The 11211-nt window shown below is 35.2% G+C and overlaps 1 pseudogene; it reads right to left on the bottom strand.

Moving 5' to 3' along the window:
• Nucleotides 1–2195: 2195 nt before the first annotated feature.
• On the bottom strand, nucleotides 2196–8237 carry LOC110732955 (annotated as a pseudogene).
• Nucleotides 8238–11211: the final 2974 nt, after the last annotated feature.

Raw genomic sequence — 11211 nt, 5'->3', positions numbered from 1 at the left:
AAACCATAGAATAATTGCACTTACTCCAAATTGCTCGGACTAGACTACAATCATTTAACGCATGCATGACAGATTCTTCTTCTCTCTAGCAAACACCACAAGCTAGTAGTCAGGGCACAAACTAGCTACAAAAGAAATTATCTTTAAAATCTTATGTAGCCTAAAAAGCTAATTTGCTTATTAGCTTACTATTGGAGTTGCTCTAATACTACATCAGCTCCTTTTATTGGATACATTTTAACTTTACACCCTATTGTCCCAATCAATCCAGCGAATACCCACCCAAACCTTAACTCTAACTTTGGAACCCTAATTATGTGGAGAACTCCTAACCAAAGCCCAACCCTTACTCTCAAACCTCACTTATGTGTCGAACTCCCACCTAGCCTCAACCTAGTTGATCGATCGAACCAAAATAACTCCCACCCACCCTAGTCGGCACGAACCTATGACTATTCAGCTCCCCACACGAAACCTGACACCCTAGTCTTTTAATTTTTTTTTATTATAATTAAAATTAAAATTAATTTTTTGTGCTTAAAGTTAATATTAAGCTATAATTTTTTGTTAATTAAGACAATTCTTATTTAATTGAGATTTCATTATAATATAAGTCAAATAATGACTTGTTTGACCGATCACAAGTAAAATCTAATACTTAAATTATTTATGGTTTATAGACATTAACATTAGACTTATTTTTCAATTTATTAAAGTTGAATTAATATTGGAAGATCACCTAAAGTTCGACTTATTGTGATTATTTTTTTATTATTATTTTACTGTATTATATTAGACTTTCCTTTTAGTTATCATATGTATATATGCATTTACTTCTATTTTACACTAATATTTTCCATATGAAAATGACAAAAAAGACAAAAAAAAAATGGTGCGTTATCAAACCAAGAACGAATTTTTTTAGTGTGTCATTAAGTATATAGTTATTGAAATATATACTTATGGATTATTAATTAGTTATTATTTATTGATGATTACTAGTTATTTATTTAAGCAAATTTTTTTAAAAAATAATATTTAATTATAATTTTTTCTAATGGATAAATCACAAAAGAAGGTCAAAAGAAAAGTGTGAATAGTAAAAATGTCCAAATGATGCAATTACTACTGCTTCTACACTAAATATTATTATTAAATATTAATTATTATTATAGTAATTATTAATTATTATTATTATTATTAAAAATTTAAATTATTATCATAAAAAATTAATAATTAGTATTATATTTAAATATTAGTTATTATCTTTAAATATTAATTTTAGTTATAAAAAATCAATTATTATTATTATTGGTATCAATAATAAGTATTATTATTACTATTACTGTCATTATTTTTTTTAGAACATAATTATTATCATATTATTTTTACTATTATTATTAATAAATATTAATTATTATTATTATTATTATTTATTATTATAATTAATAATAATATTATTAAATATTATTTATTATAATTATTAAATATTAATTTTTAATAATAACATTATTATTATAATAATTAATATTAATTATTATTATTCTTAAATATTATTTATTTATTATTATTATTATTAAATATTAATTATTATTATAATAATTTAATATTAAGTATTATTTTTAAGTAGGGCAGTGCAGAGCAGAGCAGCTTTGAACTTTAATAATAATTAGTTGGTTAGTTTGCTTATCTTAAAAATTTATCCCGTCAAAAAAAAAACTAGGGAAATAAAATCCTTTGTGTAGTTCAATTTCAATTTTTTTTTTTTTTTAAAAAAATGTTAGCACTTTTTGTTGTCAATTTTAAATGGTTAATTTTTTTTTTCTAAAAAAAAAATCTTTTTATGAAATATATCATGTCTTTTAAAATCTAAATTACAATGGTACAAAACGAACCAATAAAGACGACGAGGCCATGTGAGCTAATATGGTGTTAGATACACACCAATGTGCCCTCAAAAAATGGTCATAGTGACTTTACTACAAATGAATTGCACATGCCACATGATTTTTTTTTCTTTGTGAAGACATCCACATGGGAATATGGGATAACTTTAACTTTCATCACATGAAAAATATTTCATTATATGTCCACAATCAAGTTTATTCAGCAAATTCAAAGACTCGGGACATATTGAAGTCAATGGAAATTAGATGGGAGACCACAACTAGCAGTCTCAAGCAGAAATATTACTCACAGAAATGCATGCTTATCATAGCCACATCTATATATTCATCAGTAAATTACTAAATATGTGCTTCTCTGTTCTAGCACTGACTTCTAGTACTAGATAATTCTCTGGGGGTTTTTTAGAAACATACTACTACATGATACAACATAAAATATGCAAATACAAAATAAAGTTGCAATACAGATTACCCTGGATTTTACCAAGTGCAAAAGAAATATCAGCTAGAACCATAATTGAGCATTTCCCAACGGAAGGGCTGGAAGAGACAGACAACATTAGGCATGCTCTTGAAAAGAAGAGCCACACATACACACTGCAGCAATACCAACCATGGACAACATTGTCGGCCTGTACACTAGAGATGCCCTTGATCTACTACCATAATATACAGACATCTTTTGATCACATAGCTTGCAACTCTGATTAAAAGCAAGCGACGCACTTCTTCCAACCTCAAAGCTCACAGCCCCATCTTGCCTTGGGGCAACAGATTGTTTTCCTGGAATGTCAACCACCACATGCCCTAAAGTTGAACTACGGTATATCTTCCTCTGGACAATGTGTATGTAAGCATGCATAGTGGCCCCGCAGACGAGCATAATCCTCAGGTGTAGCCCTTGTTCTATCGCGAGCATTCTTCCATGCATCGATTCCATTCTGAGCCCAGCCATACCAAGGCAAGCACCAAACCATTTAGTTTAATTAAATAAGCAAAAAAACAAAAATGTCTCCAAGAATAGTATTTAAAGCAACTTAACAAGTGACGAGAAGCAATAGAATTCTGTGCAAGGTCATCAGTTGAGCGTCCAATATATCTTCAGATCCATCACTGCCAGTTGCAACATGAAGTGGTGTCAAACCAGCAGGTCCCTGGGCATCGGGCCGAAACAAAAAACCTTACTTGGCTACCATCATTGGATGATATGAATTCTTCCGATACATTTAGAGGGGCATATCTCAAAAGAAACTCCACCATAGGCCTAGAATTTCTACGAACAGCTCTGTGAAGGATACCCATTTCTGACAATGCAACCTTCAGGGAAGAATGTTCCCCCGACCCCACACTTCCAGCAAACAAAATGTCCAAAAGTTTCTTAACATTAGCACACCAATCATGGTCCATGGAGAAGTCCATGAGCCATTTAAACCTTCTAAAAGAAAATATGACAGTGTTAAGATCTAGGTCAGCTAATCTAGATTTCAAGTGGCTTCTATGAAGCAGCCAACCCATTTCATTAATGAAATCCATAGCTTGACGCCAGGATTATAAGGTTTTATTAACTTCATATGCATCTTCATTGGTCTTCTTCAACTCTAGGATATTCTCCAAAGTCTGAATCTCAGAGCAAATGTCCTTTTCTGCAACTATAAAAGGGAAGAAACTGTTGTTGAGACCATGATCTTCAACCTGGACAGTTAAGGATGTATTAGATCAAAAAAGCAAGCTTAATGTTTTCATAGTAGTATTTGAAAATAGAAAGCGCCAAGATATGTATCAGTATAATAAAAAGATCCATCTAAAGAACACCACAAAGCCATAAGATATACAGGACCAACAAGATAACATATTTTCTAATCAAACAAACATCAATTCCAACTTAGATTGTTATGTCCATTGCAAGCCAAAATGACAAAACAGTACGATGGCAAAAGACAATCCAATAGAACACCAAGAGCTACTGAACTCTAATATTCTCCATGAGGTTGATATATCAGACAACTCCGCAAGTGGGTTTCTTGCTGCCAGTCCCAAGCCTGAATAAAGGAGGAGGGTTACAGTAGGCCAGTGACAACTAGTGCAAGACTTTGTCACATCGCTTGACATGAGCCACAATGATTGAGAGTAGTTTTAGGATGGGTGACCTCCTAGGAAGTCCTCGTGTAGGATCATGTAGCTGACCCCCCACTTATGGGATTAAGGCGTTCAAGCAAACAAGCAAGGTTAATATATCAGGCATCGCATCAGAGATGGGGCAATGGTAAGGCAAGCAGAAAAGCAAGCAAGGTTAATATATCAGGCATCCCATCAGAGATGGGGCAATGATAAAGCAAGCAGAAGGTAAAATGATGGAGCAACAGTCCAGCATGAATTTGAAGGCACAAGGGACAATATTTATTCTAAACTGTATGGAAAACCAGCCATGTGTGGTACATATTTGTAAATGACAAGAAACAATCATAATGACCAAAGTAGCTCAATAAATTGAAGAAAAGCACTGTAAGCTTGTAAAGATACAATCCATGAGACAATAATGATGATAAATTTATACTATTTTGCGGAATTACATTGAGATAAATTCAATTAATAATTGACAGACAGTGAAATAATAAGAGATAGAGATACACTTAGATAACATAAAAACTAATTCTTGAAACAGGTTCACTCATTTGACAAAGCATAAATTCACATGTCAAGGTTGGTATACAATAAAGGAAACTGTAGTAATAAACCTTCAGCTACAAGAGAAAAATAGTACCTCAATAAACCCTCTGTCAGTTGCTTTTGGGATGATGCAAGACAAATTGGCATGCTCAGTCTCATCATCATCCTCATGGAAACCGCCAAGATTCTTGAGATGCTTCTTCATCAAGATATTTCCCTTCTAGAGCACAGAGTAATCTGGAAATAAAAAAATGGGGTGGACTGAAAACTTTGTGTTTTAGCCCTATTCTGCAATGAATTGTTGTAGCAAAGCCAAAATAGGATGGTGTGCAAAATTCAGCATCATATACCTTGTTGTTGACTGAGAGAGGTTGAAACCTCTAACTTTAAATTGAACCTGTTCATCCATGGACACAACTATAGGCATGACCTCAAAATTCTACTGCAATTATTATCTTTTAGAGATAACGACGTATCCAAGATAAGTTCACTTGAAGATTTAAACACATGCCAAAAAAGAATGTATCATTTAATAACCACATATAAGCATAAACAGGACAGTTCACGAGCTAAATGACAAAAGCAAAGAATAACTAACCATTATTAACCATTGCTATTTGATTCTGCACTCATACATACACCCATCCCGTCCTCCAAAATGTGTCATCAGATATGGCAAAGAGTCGAGTTAAGCGCGATGAAAGGTCAGAGCAAACCTATACATAGAAAATCAAACAATAAATAGTTAATGTTGTCAGCCTGGGGAACAATATGCACTATTTAGGTTATACAAAAGTCCTACCTCCTCCCATGAGGACTCAGCCAAGCGAAGATAGACCGTTAGAATTATACAGCCAGGTTTGATGTAGCTCTCAATCTCAGTAGGACTATGAGCAAGCCAGTTAAGGATCTACAGAACTCCAAGGTCAGGATAGTAGCATAATCAATATTTATACAAATAAGTTATTTTAAGTAGAATATCATAATAGGATTCATATTACCTTCCCTCGCAGCACAATCGGAAAGTCACTTGGCTCTTTACCAAATAGCTTGAAAACAATCCGGTCAGTACAACTCTGAAAAGTTAATTAAAGGAAATGAGATATGTGTTTTAATTCCTTAAAAATAAAAAATAAAAATCAAAGAAAAAAAATGCTAAATTTACCCGAGAAATAAACTAATAAATAAGTTGAGACAACTAACAATGCCAAAAAAAAGTTACCATGGGTGTACAAGGCACAGTTACTAAATCACTACTATAACTATGCCCAAGCATATCAGCAAGGAAACTTTTATATTATATTACTAGGACTCGGGTACTCATGCCCGAGAAGGGTATGTGTCCATGTGTTTTGACTCGGCTTATTTTATAGAGAAAATAATGAAGAGTCAAAATGTCCATAACTATGTCTGAGGATTTTACATGGGTAAATAAGTTGACATGAAGAGCCTAAGCCTAAGTAATATAAGTTTAATATATCTTAGAAGATAAGACATTCAGATATTGTTACCCATGGAGGAGGAGAGTTTGGACCACTTAAAAACCCAAGTGAGGTTTCATCCCATAATCAATTGGCAACAGGATGAGCAACTCTATACTTGTTCAATGAAGAACAAATCACATGTGCACAACACACACACACACACACACATATATATATGTGGTGCTCAACAAGATAATGTGCGGAAGGAAATACCACCTACATGAGCTTCTCCACTGAAGCTAGAAGGTGATTGAGCAGAGGCTGAGTCAGAATTGCCACTAGTCTGTGGTGGACTTGATTGGTGTGAATCCTGTCATGCCCATGAAGGGAAATCAACAGAGCCAGTTGCAAAATTCCCATTAACAGGAGACCTTTCCAAATATTCCATTCCATCATCTGAATCTACATATGCATCATTCAGGTCAAAATTGTTCAGCTTCATCCTCCCTTCTGTGGTCTCAGAGGAGGGCTATCTTTTATAGGGAACAAACTTTTAGGTCCTTCTAAGGATACAACCTGAATTTCACTGCCCCTACTATTAGCTGGATACAATCCCTTTCTTGGAATCTCTGAATCGGGTAGTTGAACATGTTGGTCAGTGACTCTAGGGGTATTTTGTTGATCATCTAAGAGATAAGCTAAAATCTTTTCTGAATTCTCATTACCATTTACCATACCACCATTTAGCAGCTTTTGTGGTTCATGCAGGAGCCTAGATAACCCTTTCCCTGAGTGCAACCCAGAAGGGTTGGCAAGGCTTTTCAAGAGCTGGGCAACAAGATCTTGATCTGTAGTCTGGTTTGTGTTGTTATTACCTGCAACAAATACAATCTTAGTGGGAAATAGAATAAAGAACATAGTTGACAAAGAATGCAAGAGCCCAAAAAGACTATCTGAGCCACACAAAAACAACAGTGACAAACGAAAAGAAAAACTGTATTATCACTTGGACATTTGTTGTAACACCCCCAAATTACTCTCTAACATTTAACAATGCTAATCCAACTTTAGGGAGTAATATGGGAGTATTACCGCCACGTGATTACGTAAGGCTTAACAGAGTTTTGCAGCGGAAAACAGTACTTATATTTTATTAATAATAATAGTAATAGTAATAGTTTGATACACTTTCAAAGTAGCTACACCACTAATACTATGTTTACTAAATTAAACTAGGTGATCACCGCCCATCATTCCCAATGCAGCATATAGTTCACGTTGTCCGATCGCCATCACCTATCTACTTATCGAAATGATAAGTAGGGCCAAGCCAAAACAAAACAAATATGTATTAGCCAAAATGCTAAGTACATACAAATGCTAGACATGTAAAATCAATTTAATTAATTAAACATGCTTTCGAAGAGATTTAACTTTAATAAATCATAATTTATCCAAACCATTCCTGAATAGAAATTCATGTATAAAAACCTGTCAAAAAAAACAATTTTCGAAATAACCAACTTTCCAAAGATAATTTCGAATAGGATGGATCAGTCCATATTTTCATAAATCATTTTCCCATCTAAGTGTGCACACCCCCCAAGCTAGTAACTCCTTTACATAGTGCTATCAAGGGGAAAGACTAGGTCATACAAAGTCCATAGTCTTCAACTTACTCCGCATAGTGGGAGTTAAAAATCCAAAGATCCAAGGAATAAATCATGTTAAATAAATTTTCCAATATCCCATACTCGGGATAATATAAATGATAAAACTTTCTTTTTAAACATCTTTAATATCAGTACAAGTTTGTAATCAACCATATAAAATAATTCCACATTTAAGATCAAGCAATTAAAAACATGTTTCACCGGAATATATTTCGCAGTCATTTAAACATGGTTCGAAATCATTAACATGTAAATCACGTTATATATAAAAGTTATTTTATAAAAGATCTAGCCACGTGTACGTACCTTGATCTTTGAACACAATTACGGAGCTCCTAATTTCGAACCCGAAATTCCTCCAATAACAAACCAATAATCCTAATCAAATACTTTTCAACCCATAGACACAAGGACTTAGACTATCGACTTTGACTAGTTGTGCATGAACAATTTATTATTATAACCTATTTATAAAATTAACACTTGTATTTATGAAATTATCTTTAATAATCCATATTTATAATAAGAATAATAATAATAGGAAGTAGTAGTACTATACGTAAGCAAATAAGTAGTACTTATATATGTGAATAGTAGTAATAGTAGTAATTTGTGCAAGTATTTGTAGTAATAATAATAGCAAACATCAACAGCAACAACTACGATAATAACAACAACAATAATTATAACAGTGGTAATAATAATAATAATAATAATAATAATAATAATAATAATAATAATAAATGGAAAGGTAGAAATAGTAGTACGTAGATAAGTGTAGTAGTAGTGAATAGTTCTAGTAATAGTTGTAAGTAGCACTAATAACAATAGTAATGATATTTAGTAGTAAAAGCATAAGGATATGAAGTATTAGGCTATATAGATGAAGAGCTTTCATTATTACCAGCAAGGAGCAAAGACTCACTTGGTCTTTGTTTGAAGTAGGAGCACGAAGGAAGAATAGAGGAGGAAGGAGAGGATGGGCTGCCGTGGGTGGATGTGGCCGGGCGACGGAGGGTCGCCAACCAGCTGGTGGTGCACGACTAGGGGATGGTGGTGTAGAGGGGAGAAGCTAGTTGGAGAAGGAAGTATGAAGAGGATTTTAGAGAAGAAGATGGAGTGAAGTAGCCATATGTGTATGGCTATTTATAGTGATATTTGGTACTACTTCTACCATGGCATTCAATGAAGGAAGCAAGTGGGCAAGTGGGTGGGTTTTCCCCCCTTTGCCGACATGCTCAAATTAATTTTTTTTTTTTAATACATGTATATTGAAGTAGTATGCTAGGCAATTGATGTAGTGTAGTACTAGTGTACTAATATATGAATTGAAATGACGAATTTTGTACTATGTCGTCCGAATCGGGTACAACTTATTAACAGTTTGAAAATCTAATTTTTGGATACGAAAAATTTTGACTTGACTCGTATAATTAAAATCATTATAAAATATAGGTATAAAATTATCATATAAATATTTTGTACGATAAAATATTTCGGAAAATCCATACGGGGTATTACATTTGTAACTAGCTCCTATTGCATATGCGCAAAATGCAATTGCAGCAAGGTGAAATAAGTTTTTATGTTAGAAACTTACAAATCACCTAGACACCTAACTTCCTGCTTGAATACATATTAGATGTATTCTTAATTAAAAAAAATCGAGCTTTTGAACATGCTTCTTAGTATATTATTAACAATCACTATGACGTTAATACGTTTATTGACGTATTTCCCACAGCCAACAGCAGTAGATGCTCTCACTGGGTGTTGTTGTCCCATAAAATAAAAATGCATTCAAAGCGTGTCTTTAGTGTAGGAAAAGGTATCAATATCTGAGGGGTATCCCAAGAACAAATCGATGATCGTGCTTATGGAAGTGCTCAAGTCCATCTAGGAGTATAAATACTGAGAATATGTTAACAATTTACCATAAAAACGAGCGTACAAGAAAGAAATAGAATAAATTCAGGTATTAAATAATCATTGGCAATAAGTGACAGGTGTTTCGGGTGTTTTTTAGATTTCCTCGGATACTGGTCACGCTCTCCGGCAACGAGACGGTCCAACCTGCAAAACAACGAATATTCCGGTTGTCGGAATATTCACCTCCGACGATCAAGTTAGTGATCGGAAACGGAAAAGGCTAGAGAGAGAAAGTAGAGAGAAGTTGGAGCTATTTAATGCTCTTTTTCTTGTAATGTCTTAATCCACCCCTCCCATCATAAATGATTGGGGTATTTATAGGGGTGGGACTCGTGCCCCATTCTAGGGTTTGCACCCTAGAATCGCGTGACGTGATTGGCTGCGCAATCAGTGAATGCCACGTATTACTTTGGGGGCGTCGCTTTGCGGCTTTCAATGATTCTCTCGGGATTTGGGCCCTGACGTTGTTAGGCCTCTTTTGCGTGCTGATTTAAGGGGAACACATGCCCTAAACACGTGGCGTCTTCTCGTGATGACACGTGTCACCCTCTAACTGGGCCACGTGTCGCTACGAGATTGGCCTGAACCTTTGAGTGCTCTTGAGCTGGATACGTGGCATCTTCCCATAGTGACACGTGTCACCCTATATCTGAGCCACGTGTCACTACGGGACTGGTCCACGTATACGGGGTATTTTTACCCTCAATATTTGCCCCTCAGAGGGGGTGGCTCTAGGCTTACAGGCCAACTCCTTTGACTTCAAATAGCATTGGGGCGTACGAGTGTATTAGGGTTTTGACAAATTTATGTCCGCCTAAAAATTGTGAGTGAACGCCTGTCTATACAAATGGCGCGGACAACGGTAGGCCGTCTCGCTTTTGGAATTGCGGCCGTCTTGCCATTGTGGAGGGAGCTTTAGCTCCGTCAGCTTATTTTTTGGACGTGCCGTTTATTAGGTCGTCTTCTTTTCCGCCTATTCTAACGGCGTTGTCCCTTAACCCTTCAAATTCTAGGTTAAAATTTCGAATTATAACCGTTCAACTTGTTTAGGCGGGAAAGATGAAGTTACCATCCTACCCCCATAAATTTTGTCTATATATACAAAGGTTTTGGCCTCATTTTCACACTTTGGAACTTTCATTTTCTAGAGAGAAGTCAGAGCTTTTAGGGAGAGAAAGTGTCTTTTCCTTTGAATCTTCGAGAGCTCCGCCGTGCCTTTGAGTTTTCCAGGCACATTCCTTGAGTTTTTCGGTCAACCTTCAAGACTTTCAAGTTTTCTACACGTACAGAGGTAGGCCGCCTGTTTTCTTTTTCTTGCATTTTCATTTCTTTATTCTTCATTTAAAATCTGGCTCAACACTCGGCTTCGTCCGTTTCTCCTCATGAGGCCAACCGTTCGCCTGGGACTGAGGAGTCTAGAGTGGACAGAGACGAGTTGTCTCCTTCATGAAGTGGTTCCATTTCTAGTGCGTACCAACTCACTTCCACCCATTCTTCTCTGTCCCTGCAGTCGAACATGGCAAGGACGATGCAGACGTACGATCGTCATGCGGCCAGAAATCCAGACGGTAGTCTGGTGAACCCTAGGCCTCCTTATGACCCTGTAGACAC

This window comes from Chenopodium quinoa, unplaced genomic scaffold (assembly GCF_001683475.1).
Source record: "Chenopodium quinoa cultivar QQ74 unplaced genomic scaffold, ASM168347v1, whole genome shotgun sequence".
NCBI lineage: Eukaryota > Viridiplantae > Streptophyta > Magnoliopsida > Caryophyllales > Amaranthaceae > Chenopodium > Chenopodium quinoa.
The sequence above is the reverse complement of the archived record's forward strand: the minus strand, read 5'-3'. Positions and strand labels throughout refer to the sequence as shown.